This window comes from Haemorhous mexicanus, chromosome 4 (genome assembly GCF_027477595.1).
Source record: "Haemorhous mexicanus isolate bHaeMex1 chromosome 4, bHaeMex1.pri, whole genome shotgun sequence".
Classification (NCBI taxonomy): domain Eukaryota; kingdom Metazoa; phylum Chordata; class Aves; order Passeriformes; family Fringillidae; genus Haemorhous; species Haemorhous mexicanus.
In genome coordinates, this window is record NC_082344.1 from 77865408 (window position 1) to 77885851 (window position 20444).

The 20444-nt window shown below is 43.8% G+C and overlaps 1 long non-coding RNA gene across 1 annotated transcript; it reads left to right on the forward strand.

Moving 5' to 3' along the window:
* The first annotated feature begins 4088 nt into the window (after positions 1-4088).
* Positions 4089-19768, forward strand: LOC132326869 (uncharacterized). The gene is made up of 4 exons (XR_009486347.1): positions 4089-4175; positions 4733-4917; positions 19087-19310; positions 19488-19768. It is a non-coding gene; the product is annotated as an uncharacterized LOC132326869 (long non-coding RNA).
* The last annotated feature ends 676 nt before the right edge of the window (positions 19769-20444 follow it).

Below are 20444 nucleotides of genomic sequence, written 5' to 3' on the forward strand. Positions count from 1 at the left end.
TATGTTTATAGATATCTAAAGATCTAGATTATAAATAGAAACAAAGCCCCAATCAAAATATAAATATAGAAATGGATGACAAATATATGCAGACATATATAAAAATATAAGATAATTATAAATACAGAATAATAAAAATCGATACAATACATAATACAAGTAATACTGTATATATCTTATGATAATAGATTATAGGAAATGTGTATTGGATATATATAAGTAGAGTACATCAATATGTTATCGTATACTATATAACAAATTATAAATATAAATATGAAAATTATAAATATAAAAATATTTTTAAATAGTAAAGCGGGTTTTTTTTGGTCAATAGGCAGAGTTTTGATTGTAAAAATTTTAGATACAAATAATATAAAGGTGGAAATCTAAGGATAGAATTAGATCATAAATACATACAGATATATATAAAATTTAAAAATATAAGAAAAAATCAGTTGTAGCAGTAGATATGATACATAATAGAAATAATAATTTAAATACTTTTTTAGAATTTTATATATCTTATATGTAATCACTATTATAATGCATCAAAAGAAACGAAAGAATCATATGTGAATATAATTATAGGAAGTAGAAATAAAAATATTTCAATGTCGTTTAAAATAAGGGGGGGTTGTATTTATTTTGTTAGAGACAGGGTTTTTATTTTGAATAATAGAAGTATTATATAAATATAAATCTAAATAAAGAAATATACAATCGATATAGACAGATATGTATAAAAACGCAAAACATAAATAAATACAAACCATAGGAGTAGATGTAATATATTATACAAATTACCTAACGCATCAATGTCCGGTATAAAGATGCATGTGAATGTAAACATGAAACATTTAAATCTAAAATAGATTTAAATAGGGTTTTAAAGAAAGGGCGCTTGTTTCGTTCCTGTTGGGTAAGAGGCAGGTTTTCGGCGCTTATTTCAGAGGATTTTCTGGGGGATGGCAGCCGGTTTTTTGCCCGCCTTCCCCGCCCGCAGCCGAGCGCGGTCCCGCCCCCCGGACGGGCAGCGGCCGGGACGCGTCCGTGCCGAGGCCCGCGCGCGATCGCGCCCTGGGGGGCGGCTCGGCCGGGACGCGCTTGACCTTCCCAAGATGGCGGCCAAAAGGGCGGGAAAAAGGAGCACCACGGTCTGTATACCGGACTGCCTGCCCGCCGGCCCGGCGGGATTTTCCGTGCGGTATGCAGCGCCGGGCACACGGGCCCTGGGTCAGTGGCGCCGCTGGCGGGCGGGTGGCGGGCGGGCGCCGACAGGCAATGGCACGGGCGCCTCTCTCTGCCGGGGACCCGCAGCCGCCGCCGTCCCGGGACTCGGGAGAGGCTCGGCCGGGAGCCGGGTGACCTTCCCAAGATGGCGGCACGAAGGGGGGGCGCAGTCGAGGCTCGCGGTCCGTTCGCTGCGCTGCCCGCACGGCGCCCCCGTGGCGGCGCCGGCCCGTCGGGGCTTTCCGCGGTGGCTCCGGTGCGGGGCTGGCGGGCTGTGGGCTCGGCAGCGCCGCGGGCGGGCGGGCGGGTTTTGGGGGGCCGCTGACGGGCACTGGCGTGGTGGCCTCTCTTCGCCGAGGTACTCAGGGTGCATCCTCTGCTGCTGGAGGGGGCTTTTGTACTGGGGAAGCTTATTTTATTTTTCCGAATGAAAATAAGCTGCCCGGTATGCCCGTGTAGGCGTCAGTAAAACGCTTGCTTTGGTAGGGAATTTAGTACTTAAAAGTAGGGGGTTTATTTTTTTTAAGCGTGGATGAGTCTCCAATGACTCGATAGTCACAACAATGTCAATATTACAGCCTGGCAGGTGACCGCGTTGGAGAGAGGAGGGCGGCTGCCAGCGGGCAGCCCCCCGGGGAAAACAGGGGAGTTTCAGTGGTTTCTGGAGCCTGAGGAACAGGGAGATGCCCTGAGCTAAGCAGGAGTTAAGCGCAGTCATGCGGAGGCCTGGCTGTTACGATTGAAGGTCGCTTCGTGAATATCGATAGTTTCTGTAGGTATTTTTATATCTATAGAAAGATAAAAAGTAAAAGTAGACTATAGAGCATTGTGCAGGAGAAGAAGAACCCTTTATGTAAGATGTGACCTGAGGGGCATCATGCCAGGCTGTCCCTTCCAGACTGGGAAGGATTCAGTGTTTTGTATGGCACGATGGAGAGTTTTGAAAAGTAAGATTTCCTCTTCGGTGCAGGTCCGATGGGTGAGGCCTGGCAGCTTGTGCACTGCCACTGTGCTACCCTGCGTGCCTCTCCTTCCCTCCCTGCCCCGCAGGCACAGCACGGGATCAGCAGGGAGAGGCGGCTCTGTCGTGGAGGATCCAGGAGCTCGGCGTGCGTGTCTGAGCCTGCAGCTGCGAGCCGCAGCAGGACCCAAGGTCTGCACACGCCTGTGTACAGGTACTCTCAGAAATGTTGACTGTCCTGACTGAGCCTCAGGAGCTGGCAGTGCCAGCCTGGAGAACAAGAGTAACTTCCAGCCTTTTCTTTTGTCTCCGTGTCCAGTGTTCAGTCTAATTACTGCTGGGCCTTTGCCCATCATGGTGTGAAATGCTTCAGGGAATAAAGGGGGGGAAAAAAGCGGGGGGGAAAAGAAAAAAAGATCAAACAGTGGTCTAAACCTCAGGAGGAAGAAGACATCTGTCAGGACACACTCTTAAGAGCAATGGGATAAAGAATACTTGTTTACTAAATCTTTCGTATCTGTAGCTAGTTCAAAGACAGTCAAAGCCAGTCCTTCCCGTTAGAAGGGCAAAAGAAGAACAGAGAAGCCCTCAGCCTAAGCCATTGGAAGCAGCAGCAGCAGCTTTGTGTACTCCGGTGTGGCAGGCATTCCTGGGTTGGCTTTTTTTCTTTTGCATCTAGCACCGGTAGAGGAAAGTTCTTTGCAAGGTGATCGTTCCAGCCTTGTATTGAAATGTGAGGAAAGAGGAGCTTCCTCAGTTGGATTTGGGTTTATTCACGGCACTTGTAAACAGAGTTAAGGTGAAGATAACACGGGCAGGGAGTGTGCCGTGGGTTACCACAAGCGATAAAGGATTTTGGGACGGTGACAAGGCAGTTTCCCCTCCAACGTATTGTTTTTTTTTTTCTAGAAGAATGATGCGAGAGCAGAAAAGTTGCAATGGCATTGCAGTTCCCTGCACAGAAAATAGCCAGGGAGGTGAAGCCCGGCCAAGTGGTGCCGTTCGACTGCGCCCCGACTGGGAGCATCAGGTGAGTGACGAGGACTGAGCCGCTCCCCCCCTTTAGCAAGCACACCGGCAGTGTCAAGCCGGATCACCCTTTTCCAGACCGCTGGCATGTGCTTGGGGACAATAACCTGTACTTTTCACAGCCAGGTCTTCTGAGCCACAGCACCTCCTGCTCTGCGGTGGCCACTGCTCACTGATCCCAGTGAAAACAAACTTGTGTACAGGCACTCTGCAAAACTCCCACCTTAGATGCCACTGAAGCGCAGCTTTGGCTTTCGGGCATCTCCCCCGCAGGCCGTCCCTTGTGTCGTTTCCGCAGAGGATTCCTTGTTAGTTAATGACTTCGTTTTGTTTTTAATTTCCAAAGAATATCAGTTGACTTTTACAGCTTCTTCAGTGCTCCCCAAGCTTCATGCCACACCTAAATGCTCATCTTCGCTGCCTGAAGGTCCTTTCTGACCTGAACGATTCTATGACTTTGGTCCGTACTTCAGCTTAAGGGAGAAGCTGCACGTTGATTGGGTTTTGGAGAAAAAGATTTGAACGTCCAGCTGTGAATTGATCTTGTGTTTTGTCTTCCAGGTTCATTCCCATTGTGATCTGCAAATGGCAAATCAGGGTTGCTCTTCATTAAAACCAAAAGCGCTCTCAGAATGTTGATGGAGGTGATGATTGCAGGGGCGATGCTTCTGAAGAATAGCTCCCCCATCTTCCCCAGGGCCTGGGCAGAGAGAGGTGGAGCTCGGAGTCCCCCCAGTCCTCCTGCGGGTGCTGGCGTCTGCAGCGCCATCGGGACGGGATCCACGGCGCAGCTCCCTCCTCCAGAGGCCGAAGGCTCAGCCTCCAGTTTCGTGCAGGGTGATCACCTTTCCGAGGCAGTACAAGCACTTCCCAAGAGCAGCTGGTGAGGATGGCGCAGAGGCAATGACAGGAGTGCAGTGAAAAGTTTGGTGCATCGATCCAGCTTCCGGACATGGTAGGGAAGACACACCGTTTGATAAAACACCAAACACGGTACTTTTCATTCTTTGTGTTTTTCTGTGCCCCCATTGTGATCACCCCTGGAAGTATTATTTTCGAAAAACATATCTAGGAGAGAAATCGTAACCTGCTTTGCGTCCTTCTGCCTGGAAGGGTTGTGACACAGGGAAGTGAGGAAGGGGCTGGCCGGGGTCAGCCTCTGCTGAGCCTCAGCTCTGGCTGCTGCTCCTGCTTCCCGGGTACAGCCAAAAGCTGTCATGATCAAAAGAGCAGGCAGCCCTTCTGTCCTGAGTCACAGGGGCCATTTCTTCCTGAGTGACTCAAGATGGGAAATCATTCTTGGAGCTTCAAAAGAAAAAAAAAAAAAAAAACCTCACGCAATCATTTCTAAGTGTGTATATATACACATAGATTTCCTTCAATGAAGAAGAAAATCTTAGAAATATCATGTCACGTCTGGCTTCCTAGAGAACATCCTTATCTCTGGGCTTCTGAAATCAAATGTCTGTGCATTTATAGACCATTTCCCCTCTTTTTATGTGCCTCCCACAGTGATCTTCTACCCTGCCCCACGGCAAGAAGAGTTTGGTGATTTTGCTGCTCTGCTCTCTCAAGGGTGTTGCAGGCTGCGTAGCAGGGAGTGAAGCCCTTGTCGCTGCTCATCAGACACTTTCCTACAGAATTCTCCCTGCAGTGATAAAATTAGACTTGTGTTAGTGAGCTGCCAACTAGAGCAGGTAACATTGGACGAGAATTGTTTCTGAGCTGCTGTTCACTAGCACGTGTTTCCCCTTTCCAGCGCGGTGCCGCCGCCCAAGAAAGGATTTTTGTGGGTCAGCCAGATGTGCTCCTGCCTCCCACTGAGGCTCTGAGATGGAGCTGAGTTTGCATTCCAATTTATTGCAGCAGAGGGTCACGGGAAATTTCCTCAGCTATCTCAGGCACAGAGCCATGGAAGCAAGTAAGCCTGAGCTCCTGCGTGCTTGCTGTGAGCCTTGGGACGAGTGTGCATCATTGCAGGCTTGGAATTTATTGAAATGTGCTAAGGAAACCGGCTCGGGGGGGGGAGGGAGGGAGGGAGGGAGGGGAAATCCTCTCTTCACATGTGCCAATCCTTCTCTGAAACTCATCCCGGCAGGACAGCACGAAGACTGAACGTGTAAGAAGATGTGGGGTGCAATGGAGAACCTGGCAGGAGCATCCGACGCACACGTGCACGAGTTTTGCTTTTTGCTTGGATTGAAACTCAAAAGTTGTAAGGAATTTGGGAATGAGATGGGACGTTTCAGAAGAAGAGGAAGGAGGAGAAGAAGTTGTTGTTACAGTGTTACAGTCCTGGCAAAATCCTTTGTTCTAGCTAATAAAAGAAGTTAGTTTAAAAAAAAAAAAAAAAAAAAAAAGTGTTTTTTTTCCTTGAATATTATATTCGTTGGTGGTGTATGGTGTGTTGCTTTATTTCTTGGTATTATTAACTCTCTGTCATTGTTTTCTTTTTGAGTGAGGCTAACTTTATGGATGGGTTGGTTTGTATTTGAGTAGGATTAATTTCAGTAGGTTTCTTTAATAGACTTGGGATATTGTTGGGATTTTGGTTTTGTTTATTGGATGTATAAACAGAGAGATTTGGTAGGGCTAGCTCGGCTGCTGGAGTTTTGGGTGTTAATTTATTAGATGGCTTTTGTTAAAAGCCGTTTTAAAATTGTTGAAAGTTTTCTTAAAAAGGTCGTGGTTTAAAGGTGGTTTTTAAGAATTGATTGTATTGTTTTATGCTGTTTGTAGCTGGTGTACCAGAAGGGATATGGTGTACTTCTTGAGTGTTACGGTTTTAGCTTTCCCAAGTTCCGATTTATTTCTGGTGTGATGGGTTTTGTTTAGTTTTATCTTTGGGGACAGGGGCATTTTTATGGTGGGTTTTTATAGGCAACATTTTTTAAAATTTGGGTAGTGGTATTTTTAGTATTTTAATAGTTTAGATTTTTTATTTGTATGCTTTTAATGTGTTTTTATTTAATTTTTCAGATAATTTTTATAGATTATTTGTTCTTATTTGTGAGTTAGCATAAAGGTGGAGCTTTGGGGGCTTTTTGTAGTAATGTTTAGGGTCAGTTGCACAGTTTTGAGTTCAGTGAGTCGGTTTGGTTTATTTTTTCATGGGTTTTTGTTTTTATTAGCAGTTATTTCATTTTCAATGTGTGTTTGAGTTTTTTGGGTTTCTGAGCTACTGGTTTGGGAGGAAGTTTAGGATTGGAATGGATGGGGGGGTTTGGGCTAGTTATAGAGGGGGTTTAAAATTTATTTCCAGTTGGGTTTCTGTGAGTTTTTAATGGGGTGAAATGTAGTGGGGCCTTTGTTCTTTGTTAGTAGCAGAAATAGGTTTTGTTTGGATGTGCTGCGATGGGACGAGCGTGCCCTGCGCGCCGGCGCTGACCGAGGCGCGTCGGGATTTCTGTGGTTCTGACGGGTCAGGTGAGTGAGTTGATATGGTTTATTAGACAGGTCAAAATAGAAATAAAAATAAATTTGAAAGGAAATCTAAAACTATAACTGTAAACATAAACATGGACAACAGATAAATATATAAAACTATCATATAATGTATGTTATTGTGACATACTATAATATATGGAAAATAGAGTCTAATATATATACACAAATATATATAAGTAGAGATTGTAAATATAAAAATATTCACTATAGTTTAAAAGAAATTGGGGATTTTTTTTTTTTTGTTTTTATTAGGTTATAGGCTGGGTTCTTTTATAAATAGTAGAAATATAAATAATATAAAACTATAAATCCAACTATACAAATCTATAATATATCTACTGATACCTATAAATATTTAATATAACTAAATATAAGTAACATAAATATATAGTATAAAGACAGATCTGTTCTTCAAGGCATTCTCTATACTAGATAATCTATAAATATAGTAAAACATAGAAATGTACATGTGAATATAATGATGAAAAATGAAATTATTTTTAAACTTTTAAATACAGTTTAACTGAAGGGGTGTCTTTGGTTTTTATTTGGTTAGAGACAGGGGCTTTATTTTAAACAAGGCAAGTATTATAGAAATGTAAATCGAAATATATTTATATATTATAAATATATAAAGATATGTAACTATAATTAAACTCTAAATGTAAACCTAAATATAAATATATGTAAGTAATGTGAAGAGATGTAATCTAGAATATCAATAACACTATAGGGCAATTGAAATTATAAATATAAATGGGAAAATAAATACGAAAAATATTACTATAAAATATGTTAATATAATTTAAAAGAAAGGTCTTTTTTTTCTTTTTATTTGGTGTGAGGCAGGGTTTTTATTTTAAATAATATGAATATAGATATTATTGTTTGATATTTCTAAATATAGAAATACAGAAAGAAGATATGAAAATACAGATATAGAAATATAAGCTAGAAATATATATAGATAATAGGAAGAGGTGTAATATAGAACACAAATGACACCATACATTAAGATATATACGAGTATAAATATGAAAAATAAAAAAATAATGAAATACATTTTAAAGGAAAGGGGTTCTTTTTGGCTTTTGTTTGGGTAACGGCAGGGGTTTAATTAGAAATAATGTAAGTGTTACAGAAGTAAAAATCTTAACCCGAAATATCTAATCAGTATATAAAAATATGTATAAAACCATAGAAATAAACCTAAGTAATGGGAACAGATGAAATCTAGAAATTCAATTTCTATCTAAATAGAAATTTGTAAGTATAAATTGTTAAATTACATTATACACCAATGTACATGATAGATATAAATGTGAATATAAATATGAAAAAATATAAAGAGTAAAATAGATACTGTTTTAAAGGAATGTTCGGGTTTGGGCTGGTTTTTGGGGTGTTTTTCTTTTTGTCTCTTATTGGGTGAGAGGCAGGGTTTAATTTCTTCCGGCTTATTTTCTGGCATTTCTTTCAGAGGAGTTTTCGGCGGGGGCCGCCCCTGTTCTCTCTCGCCGCCTTCCCTGCCCGCAGCCCCAAGGCGCGCGGCTGCCCCCGGCTGGGGCGCGCGGCGGTGCTGCCGCCTTGTGGGCAGAGCGCGGTACTGCAGCCCGGCACGGGCAGGCGTCCCCGCAGCCGCCATGTTGGGAGTGGCGTGCGGCGGGTGTCGCGGAGCCGCTTGACCTTCTCAAGGTGGCGGCCAAAAGGGCGGGCAAGTTGAAGACCCGCGGTCGGTCTAACCGAACTGCCTGCACGGCACCCCGGCGCCAGGGCGGCCCCGGCAGGATTTTCTGTGGCGTTTCATGTGTCCCGGACGCGGGCTGTCGGCTCAGCGGCGCGGTGGGCGGGCGCTTTTCGGCGGGTTTCTGACAGGCATCTGCGTAAACGCCTCTCTCTGCTGCTGGGGCTTCTCGCGGCCGCCATGTTGAGAGTGGCGTGTCGCGAATGTCGCGGACTTTCTCTGACCTTCTCAAGATGGCGGTGCAAAAGGGCGGGAAAAAGAAGGCCCCGCGGTCCGTCTAACCGGACTGCCTGCACAGCACCCTGACGCCTGCGCGGCCACGGCGGGATTTTTTGTGGCGTATCAAGTGCCTCGGACGCTGGCTGTGAGCTCAGGTGAGTCGCGGACGGTTGTAATTTGGCGTGTTTCTGACAGGCATCTGCGTAAACGCCTCACGGTGGGGGGGGGGGGGGGTCCTCGTTTGGCCGCCATGTTGGGAGTGGAGTGTCGCGGATGTCGCGGACTCGCTTGACCTTCTCAAGGTGGCGGCATAAAGGGCGGGAAAATCGAAGCGCGCCCCTCCCGGTAAGTCTGCCGCCTTGTGGACAGAGAGCGGTACTGCAGCCCCCCCGAGCCAGCGCCCTGCCCATCCCCAGGCGTTGGAAGCGACCGCAAAAAGGGCGCTAGAGGGATAGAGATCTGTACAAAGAGATAGAAATAGGGATCGTAAACAGAAAAATATTTAAATGTCGTTTAAAATAAATTGGGGCTTTTTTGGTTTTTATTAGGTTATAGGCTGGAGTTTTTGCAAAGTAATATAAATATAAATAATATAAAAATATAAATCCGACTATACAAATATCTACTATATATACCGATACCTGTAAATATCTAATATAAATAAATTAAACTTATAGAAATACCTATTATAAAAATAATATATCTGATAGATTAAAATGTTTTCTCTAGACTATATATCACATCTATAAATATAACGAATAAAAATTATAAATGGACATGTAAATATAATTATGCATAACAAAATTATTTTTAAATCTTTAAATAGGTTGTAAATAAAGGGGTGTTTCTGGTTTTCATTTGGTTAGAGGCAAGGGTTTTATTTTAAATAATGTAAATATTTTAGAAATATTTTCTATATCTAAATAGAGAAAGACAAAATAAATGTATCAAGATATACACCTATAACTAAACGATAAATTTAAATTTAAATATGAATATATGTAAGTAATATGAGGAGGCGTAATTTAGAATATAAATAATATTAGGCGACAAAATAATTCATTAGTATGAATGTGTATATAAATATGAAAAATGTAAATATAAAGATATGTAAATATAGGTTAAAAGAAAGGGTTCTTTTCGTTTTTATTTGGTTAGAGGCAGGGCTTTTATTTTAAATAATATGAATATAGATATTATTGTTTTCTATTTCTAAATATAGAACTATATAATCAGGATATAAATGTAGATATAAAGTATAAATCAATAGAAATAATAGGAAGAGAAGTAATAGAGAGCAGAAATAATTAATATATACATTAATATACATTTGAAATGTAAATGTGAGTCTAAATATAAAAACCATAAGTAAAAAAAAAATTAAATACAGTTAAAAAAAAGTGGTTCTTCTCGGCTTTTATTTGGTTCGAGGCAGGTTTATTTTTTTAAATAATAGAAGTGTTACAGAAGTAAAAAACGTAACCAGACATATATAATCAATATAAAAACATATGTATAAAAATGTATAAATAAATATAAATAATAGGAATGTATGTAATATAGAATATAAATTTATATACAGATAGAAAACGATAAACATAAATGTACAAATAAACGTTGTACAGCAATATACATTTTAAATAGAAAGGAACATTAATCTAAAAAAAAAAATTTAAATATTTTTTACAACAAAGGGTTGGTGGTTTTTTTTTTTTTTTCCGTTTTTATTGGGTTAGAGGCAGGGGTTTTGTTTTAAATAATATGAATATAGATATTATTTTTGTCTATTTCTAAATATAGTAATATATAATCAGGATATAAATATATAGATAGAGAAATATAAAATAGAAATAAATATAATAGGAAGAGATGTAATATAGAACACAAATGACACTATACATTAATATACATTTAAACTGTAAATGGGAGTATAAATATGAAAAATGTAATTTAAAAAAAATTAAATAAAGTTTAAAAGAAAGGGGTTCTTTTTGGCTTTTCTTTGGGTAGAGGCAGGGGTTTTATTTGAAATCATATGATTGTTACAGAATTATAAAATCTTAACCAGAAATATATAATCAATATGTAAAATATATTAATAAATCTAAGTAATAGGAATCGATTAAATATAGAATATAAATGTATATATCAATAGAAAATTATAAATATAGAAATCAACATTAGGCATCAATATACATTCTAAATCGAAATTTGGGTATAAACATGAAAAATTTGAAAATAAAATATATTTAAATATTGTTTAAAATAAAGGCTTGGGTTGTTCTTTGTTGACTTTTTTTTGCTTTTTAGCCGCCTGGTGGGCAGAGCGCGGTACTGCAGCCCCCCGAGGTTAGCCGACAATAGCCGAGTGGAGCCGAGGAACCGAAAATAGCCGAGTGTGGACGGAAATAGCCGAGTGCAGCCGAAGAACCGAAAATAGCCGAGGGTGGACGGAAATAGCCGAGTGGAGCCGAAGAACCGAATAGGACCGAGTTTAGACGAACCGTGCCGAGTTCAGCACAAGAACTTCTCCCCTCCTTTTTCGAGGTGCATTGGGTGTCCCAAGGAGGGCTGGGTTCCTCAGCAGGGGTCTTAGGAGTTGGCGCTGATTCTGCTTTTTCTGAAGGTGTATCAAAGCGTGCTACCTGAATGACAGTTCTCTCCCCTGGAAAGCTTTCTCTCAATGCCATCAGCGCACGAACGCGTTTTAGTTGTGGAACCAGACGGAATGAGAAAAGCCAACACCCGTAGCAGATTTCTGTTTGCTCTGGGTCTGTGAGAAGCGGGCTCTGCGCTGGTCACCGAGAGGCGCTGTTGGAGAGTGGCACCAGCGCCAGGTGTGAGTGTGACGATGATGAGGGCTCGGAGCAGCCCCAGGTGTGAGTGTGACGATGAGGAGGGGCCGGCTCCTGCCGGGGTCTGTTTTAGGGGGAGGGTTTGCCTCAGCTCCCTTTTGCATGGTGCTGCTGACTAGCGGGGTTCCGGGGGCTGTCTCGTGGAAGGACGGTGAGAGCTTCTCACGGGCTCTGGGGGAACACCAGGATGCGCGCTTGGATACGCGGAGCGTTGCTTAAAGGAGGTGCCGAGAGACAGAGCTTTGTGCCGGGAAGCGGCAGCCGAACAGGTGAGCCCGTGTGGACTCGGAGCGGGGACTTTTGTCCTTTCCCTTCTCAATTTCATCTTGCCAGTCCCTCCCCGGTTCCCCAGGAACAAAAATGGAGCTTATGAGGACAAAAGAAATTAAGGAGAGGGAAGCAGCTACTCTTCTGTTATTGTCTGTGTTTGAACCGGGGGGGGATCCCCCTTCACTTGCGGTTTTAAGGGTGTTGGTTGAAGGAAAACCTGCCTTTTCCAGGCTGTTAGGGGAATCACAGGGGCGACAGGGAATCCCTGCGTTCTGTTTTAAGGGCAATTGGAAAAATATCGTGGTCGTATTGTGAGTTTGATTTGAAGGCAGCCACCCCATTTTCATCATCCTAAGGTTTAAATTGAGGGGGCAGCCCTGTTGTCCCTCCTTCTCGAGGGTTCGAATTGTGGTCCAAATCCCTCTTTGCCATCAGTTGAAGGCTTTCATTTGAGGAGAACCCCTTATTTTCTGTTATTACAGGGGATGAAACTGAAGGGGAGAACACACATTTATTCGCCCTTGTTGAAGCGAGGTGAGCCCCGCCCGCGGCGTCCGTTTCGGGGTACAATTGCGGGCACCTCCAGCTCTCGCAGCGTTCGCAGGCTTGCGATCGGGCCGTGCCGCTGCATTCCAGGGCGCTTCTTCTGCCCGTGGCCCGGCCCCGAACGTTCCCGCTCGGGAGCCCTCCCGGCACCGCCCGGGCGCTCGCTGAGGCGGGCGGGGAATTTGGCGCGGCGGGGCTGCCGCGGCAGCGCCGGTGCGAGCCGTGCCGGAGCCGAGCGGGGCTGTGCCGGGCCGGCGGGCGGGAGAGGCGGCCCGGGCCCTGCGCTGGCCCGGCCGGTGCCGGCCGCTCTGCCCGCTCCGGGCGCGGGGCTCGGGCGCCGCCGGGGCCCCCTGGGCCCGGTGCCGGCCCCGCCGGGCCGGGGGAGCGGGCGGGGGGCTCCGGGGCGGCGCCGCCCCTGCGCGCCGGAGGAGCCGCTGTCCTGCCGGCAGCCGCGCTCCGTCCGTGCCGGCAGCGCGGGCTTCGATTGCTGAAAGTTCTTGGACGTCGTGGTTTCGAGGCGGGTTTTGGGAATCGATTGCATCGGTTCGTTCTGTTTGCAGTTGCTGGATGCTAAGGGATAGGGTGTTTTTCCTGAGTGCTGTGGATCTCGGTTCGGGTGGTGACGATAAAGGTTTGTTTTGAATGGAGTTTTGTTGTCGGATTTTTTTTTTTTTTTTTTTTTTTTTTTTTTTTTTTTTTTTTTTTTGCCGGGGTGTGCGATGTTTTCTAAAGGTGTGCGATGGTTTTTATGGGTCGTAGCGTGAAGCAGAGGTTAGGCGTTTAATTCTGTTGTGGTGGCTTTTAGTAGCGTGAGCGTGTAGCGTTTGTTCTGGTGGGCTTGAGGTAGCGTCAGGTAGTTAATAGCAGCGGGGTTTTAAAGATATTGATAATTGCGTTTGTGTTTATCGTCTTACAGGGCTTTCATTTATTTGGTTTGTTCGATTGTAGCGTATGTTTTATTGTGACGGATCATTTGGGAGATATTGTTTATGGTTCCGTTTCTCCTTAGGCTTTGTGTTCATTTCTAGGCGGCATTTTATTTTGATAGATTGAGGCACTATGGGTTGATTCAGTTAGGATTTTTTTGTTGTTGTTGTAAATTTAAGTTTATTTAAATTTAAGTTTTCGGTTGGGTTTTTGGTTGGGTTTTTTTGGTGGTGCTTTTTTCTTTTTTTTTTTTTTTTTTTTTTGGCCTTTGATATATTTGGTTGTTGTTTATCAGGGGTTTTTTTTTTGGAACATGGGTATTTATAGGGTGGGTCTTTTTAAGTAGTTTTTTTATTTGGGTAGTTATTTTCTTATTTTGTAGTGGTTGAGATTTTTTTCTATTTCGTTCATTAGTTCGGTTTTTAAAGTTATTTTTACAGAGTATTGGTTATTCTTTGACTTAGTCTAGAGGTAGAATTTTTTTTTTTTTTTTTTTTTTTTAAGTAAAGTTCAGGGTCATTGGCACTGTTTGGAGTTTAGTAAGGTGGTTTGAATTTTTCTTCGTAGTTTTTGTGATTTGCTGTGTGCGTTTCTATTGGGTTTTCTTTTATATTCGTTGCGTTTTTCTGATGTGATGAGAATTGTTACGGCAAAGAGCGTTGTGTGGCTTTTTGCTGGCCGTCGGTTGGCTGGTGGAGGTATCTGGATGCTTTTGGAGGATATTGGTGGGAATTTGATGCTGTTTGTTTTGTCCTATTATTTAGGAATTGGATTTTAAATGTAAAATTATAACTATAACGATAATGAAACAAAACAGATGTATAAAAATGGGAATAAAACCCCTTAAAATTTAAATATAGACCGAATATATAAAAGTGAAACATGTAACATGAATCATTATATATTACAATAAGCTATTATAATTTTTAATACAGAGTATTATATATGTTTATAGATATCTAAAGATCTAGATTATAAATAGAAACAAAGCCCCAATCAAAATATAAATATAGAAATGGATGACAAATATATGCAGACGTATATAAAAATATAAGATAATGATAAATACAGAATAATAAAAATCGATGCAATACATAATACAAGTAATACTGTATATATCTTATGATAATATATTATAGAAAATATGTATTGGATATATATAAGTAGAGTACATCAATATGTTATCGTATACTATATAACAAATTATAAATATAAATATGAAAATTATAAATATAAAAATATCTTGAAATAGTAAAGCGGGTTTTTTTTTGTCAATAGGCAGAGTTTTGATTGTAAAAATTTGAGATACAAATAATATAAAGGTGGAAATCTAAGGATAGAAATAGATCATAAATACATACAGATATATATAAAATTTAAAAATATAAGAAAAAATCAGTTGTAGCAGTAGATATGATACATAATAGAAATAATAATTTAAATACTTTTTTAGAATTTTATGTATCTTATATGCAATCACTATTATAATGCATCAAAAGAAACAAAAGGATCATATGTGAATATAATTATAGGAAGTAGAAATAAAAATATTTCAATGTCGTCTAAAATAAGGGGGGGTTGTATTTATTTTGTTAGAGACAGGGTTTTTATTTTGAATAATAGAAGTATTATATAAATAGAAATCTAAAGAAAGAAATATACAATCGATATAGACAGATATGTATCAAAACGCAAAACATAAATAAATACAAACTATAGGAGTAGATGTAATATATTATACAAATTACTTAACGCATCAATGTCCGGTATAAAGATGCATGTGAATGTAAACATGAAACATTTAAATCTAAAATAGATTTAAATAGGGTTTTAAAGAAAGGGCGCTTGTTTCGTTCCTGTTGGCTAAGAGGCAGGTTTTCGGCGTTTATTTCAGAGGATTTTCTGGGGGATGGCAGCCGGTTTTTTGCCCGCCTTCCCCGCCCGCAGCCGAGCGCGGTCCCGCCCCCCGGACGGGCAGCGGCCGGGACGCGTCCGTGCCGAGGCCCGCGCGCGATCGCGCCCTGGGGGGCGGCTCGGCCGGGACGCGCTTGACCTTCCCAAGATGGCGGCCAAAAGGGCGGGAAAAAGGAGCACCACGGTCTGTATACCGGACTGCCTGCCCGCCGGCCCGGCGGGATTTTCCGTGCGGTATGCAGCGCCGGGCACACGGGCCCTGGGTCAGTGGCGCCGCTGGCGGGCGGGTGGCGGGCGGGCGCCGACAGGCAATGGCACGGGCGCCTCTCTCTGCCGGGGACCCGCAGCCGCCGCCGTCCCGGGACTCGGGAGAGGCTCGGCCGGGAGCCGGGTGACCTTCCCAGGATGGCGGCACGAAGGGGGGGCGCAGTCGAGGCTCGCGGTCCGTTCGCTGCGCTGCCCGCACGGCGCCCCCGTGGCGGCGCCGGCCCGTCGGGGCTTTCCGCGGTGGTTCCGGTGCGGGGCTGGCGGGCTGTGGGCTCGGCAGCGCCGCGGGCGGGCGGGCGGGTTTTGGGGGGCCGCTGACGGGCACTGGCGTGGTGGCCTCTCTTCGCCGAGGTACTCAGGGTGCATCCTCTGCTGCTGGAGGGGGCTTTTGTACTGGGGAAGCTTATTTTATTTTTCCGAATGAAAATAAGCTGCCCGGTATGCCCGTGTAGGCGTCAGTAAAACGCTTGCTTTGGTAGGGAATTTAGTACTTAAAAGTAGGGGGTTTATTTTATTTAAGCGTGGATGAGTCTCCAATGACTCGATAGTCACAACAATGTCAATATTACAGCCAGGCAGGTGACCGCGTTGGAGAGAGGAGGGCAGCTGCCAGCAGGCAGCCCCCAGGAAAACAGGGGAGTTTCAGTGGTTTCTGGAGCCTGAGGAACAGGGAGATGCCCTGAGCTAAGCAGGAGTTAAGCGCAGTCATGCGGAGGCCTGGCTGTTACGATTGAAGGTCGCTTCGTGAATATCGATAGTTTCTGTAGGTATTTTTATATCTATAGAAAGATAAAAAGTAAAAGTAGACTATAGAGCATTGTGCAGGAGAAGAAGAACCCTTTATGTAAGATGTGACCTGAGGGGCATCATGCCAGGCTGTCCCTTCCAGACTGGGAAGGATTCAGTGTTTTGTATGGCACGATGGAGAGTTTTGAAAAGTAAGATTTCCTCTTCGGTGCAGGTCCGATGGGTGAGGCCTGGCAGCTTGTGCACTGCCACTGTGCTACCCTGCGTGCCTCTCCTTCCCTCCCTGCTCCGCAGGCACAGCACGGGATCAGCAGGGAGAGGCGGCTCTGTCGTGGAGGATCCAGGAGCTCGGCGTGCGTGTCTGAGCCTGCAGCTGCGAGCCGCAGCAGGACCCAAGGTCTGCACACGCCTGTGTACAGGTACTCTCAGAAATGTTGACTGTCCTGACTGAGCCCTCAGGAGCTGGCAGTGCCAGCCTGGAGAACAAGAGTAACTTCCAGCCTTTTCTTTTGTCTCCGTGTCCAGTGTTCAGTCTAATTCCTGCTGGGCCTTTGCCCATCATGGTGTGAAATGCTTCAGGGAATAAAGGGGGGGGAAAAAAGCGGGGGGAAAAGAAAAAAAGATCAAACAGTGGTCTAAACCTCAGGAGGAAGAAGACATCTGTCAGGACACACTCTTAAGAGAAATGGGATAAAGAATACTTGTTTACTAAATCTTTCGTATCTGTAGCTAGTTCAAAGACAGTCAAAGCCAGTCCTTCCCGTTAGAAGGGCAAAAGAAGAACAGAGAAGCCCTCAGCCTAAGGCATTGGAAGCAGCAGCAGCAGCTTTGTGTACTCTGGTGTGGCAGGCATTCCTGGGTTGGCTTTTTTTCTTTTGCATCTAGCACCGGTAGAGGAAAGTTCTTTGCAAGGTGATCGTTCCAGCCTTGAATTGAAATGTGAGCAAAGAGGAGCTTCCTCAGTTGGATTTGGGTTTATTCACGGCACTTGTAAACAGAGTTAAGGTGAAGATAACACGGGCAGGGAGTGTGCCGTGGGTTACCACAAGCGATAAAGGATTTTGGGACGGTGACAAGGCAGTTTCCCCTTCAACGTATTGTTTTTTTTTTTTCTAGAAGAATGATGCGAGAGCAGAAAAGTTGCAATGGCATTGCAGTTCCCTGCACAGAAAATAGCCAGGGAGGTGAAGCCCGGCCAAGTGGTGCCGTTCGACTGCGCCCCGACTGGGAGCATCAGGTGAGTGACGAGGACTGAGCCGCTCCCCCCCTTTAGCAAGCACACCGGCAGTGTCAAGCCGGATCACCCTTTTCCAGACCGCTGGCATGTGCTTGGGGACAATAACCTGTACTTTTCACAGCCAGGTCTTCTGAGCCACAGCACCTCCTGCTCTGCGGTGGCCACTGCTCACTGATCCCAGTGAAAACAAACTTGTGTACAGGCACTCTGCAAAATTCCCACCTTAGATGCCACTGAAGCGCAGCTTTGGCTTTCGGGCATCTCCCCCGCAGGCCGTCCCTTGTGTTGTTTCCGCAGAGGATTCCTTGTTAGTTAATTACTTCGTTTTGTTTTTAATTTCCAAAGAATATCAGTTGACTTTTACAGCTTCTTCAGTGCTCCCCAAGCTTCATGCCACACCTAAATGCTCATCTTCGCTGCCTGAAGGTCCTTTCTGACCTGAACGATTCTATGACTTTGGTCCGTACTTCAGCTTAAGGGAGAAGCTGCACGTTGATTGGGTTTTGGAGAAAAAGATTTGAACGTCCAGCTGTGAATTGATCTTGTGTTTTGTCTTCCAGGTTCATTCCCATTGTGATCTGCAAATGGCAAATCAGGGTTGCTCTTCGTTAAAACCAAAAGCGCTCTCAGAATGTTGATGGAGGTGATGATTGCAGGGGCGATGCTTCTGGAGAATAGCTCCCCCATCTTCCCCAGGGCCTGGGCAGAGAGAGGTGGAGCTCGGAGTCCCCCCAGTCCTCCCGCGGGTGTCGGCGTCTGCAGCGCCATCGGGACGGGATCCACGGCGCAGCTCCCTCCTCCAGAGGCCGAAGGCTCAGCCTCCAGTTTCGTGCAGGGTGATCACCTTTCCAGGGCAATACAAGCACTTCCCAAGAGCAGCTGGTGAGGATGGCGCAGAAGCAAGGACAAGGGTGCAGTGAAAAGTTTGGTGCATCGATCCAGCTTCCGGACATGGTAGGGAAGACACACCGTTTGATAAAACACCAAACACGGTACTTTTCATTCTTTGTGTTTTTCTGTGCCCCCATTGTGATCACCCCTGGAAGTATTATTTTCGAAAAACATATCTAGGAGAGAAATCGTAACCTGCTTTGCGTCCTTCTGCCTGGAAGGGTTGTGACACAGGGAAGTGAGGAAGGGGCTGGCCGGGGTCAGCCTCTGCTGAGCCTCAGCTCTGGCTGCTGCTCCTGCTTCCCGGGTACACCCAAAAGCTGTCATGATCAAAAGAGCAGGCAGCCCTTCTGTCCTGAGTCACAGGGGCCATTTCTTCCTGAGTGACTCAAGATGGGAAATCATTCTTGGAGCTTCAAAAGAAAAAAAAAAAAAACCTCATGCAATCATTTGTAGGTGTGTATATATACACATAGATTTCCTTCAATGAAGAAGAAAATCTTAGAAATATCATGTCACGTCTGGCTTCCTAGAGAAAATCCTTATCTCTGGGCTTCTGAAATCAAATGTCTGTGCATTTATAGACCATTTCCCCTCTTTTTATGTGCCTCCCACAGTGATCTTCTACCCTGCCCCACGGCAAGAAGAGTTTGGTGATTTTGCTGCTCTGCTCTCTCAAGGGTGTTGCAGGCTGCGTAGCAGGGAGTGAAGCCCTTGTCGCTGCTCATCAGACACTTTCCTGCAGAATTCTCCCTGCAGTGATAAAATTAGACTGGTGTTAGTGCGCTGCCAAGTAGAGCAGGTAACATTGGACAAGAATGGTTTCTGAGCTGCTGTTCACTAGCACGTGTTTCCCCTTTCCAGCGCGGTGCCGCCGCCCAAGAAAGGATTTTTGTGGGTCAGCCAGATGTGCTCCTGCCTCCCACTGAGGCTCTGAGATGGAGCCGAGTTTGCATTCCAGTTTATTGCAACAGAGGGTCACGGGAAATTTCCTCAGCTATCTCAGGCACAGAGCCATGGAAGCAAGTAAGCCTGAGCTCCTGCGTGCTTGCTGTGAGCCTTGGGACGAGTGTGCATCATTGCAGGCTTGGAATTTATTGAAATGTGCTAAGGAAACCGGCTCGGGGGGGGGAGGGAGGGAGGGAGGGAGGGGAAATCCTCTCTTCACATGTGCCAATCCTTCTCTGAAACTCACCCCGGCAGGACAGCACGAAGACTGAACGTGTAAGAGGATGTGGGGTGCAATGGAGAACCTGGCAGGAGCATCCGACGCACACGTGCACGAGTTTTGCTTTTTGCTTGGATTGAAACTCAAAAGTTGTAAGGAATTTGGGAATGAGATGGGACGTTTCAGAAGAAGAGGAAGGAGGAGAAGAAGTTGTTGTTACAGTGTTACAGTCCTGGCAAAATCCTTTGTTCTAGCTAATAAAAGAAGTTAGTTTAAAAAAAAAAAAAAAAAAAAAAAAAAAAAAAAAAAAAAAAAAGTGTTTTTTTTTTTTCCTTGAATATTATATTCGTTGGTGGTGTATGGTGTGTTGCTTTATTTCTTGGTATTCTTAACTCTCTGTCATTGTTTTCTTTTTGAGTGAGGCTAACTTTATGGATGGGTTGGTTTGTATTTGAGTAGGATTAATTTCAGTAGGTTTCTTGAATAGACTTGGGATATTGTTGGGATTTTGGTTTTGTTTATTGGATGTATAAACAGAGAGATTTGGTAGGGCTAGCTCGGCTGCTGGAGTTTTGGGTGTTAATTTATTAGATGGCTTTTGTTAAAAGCCGTTTTAAAATTGTTGAAAGTTTTCTTAAAAAGGTCGTGGTTTAAAGGTGGTTTTTAGTAATTGATTGTATTGTTTTATGCTGTTTGTAGCTGGTGTACCAGAAGGGATATGGTGTACTTCTTGAGTGTTACGGTTTTAGCGTTCCCAAGTTCCGATTTATTTCTGGTGTGATGGGTTTTGTTTAGTTTTATCTTTGGGGACAGGGGCATTTTTATGGTGGGTTTTTATAGGCAACATTTTTTAAAATTTGGGTAGTGGTATTTTTAGTATTTTAATAGTTTAGATTTTTTATTTGTATGCTTTTAATTAGTTTTTTTTTAATTTTTAAGATAATTTTTATAGATTATTTGTTCTTATTTGTGAGTTAGCATAAAGGTGGAGC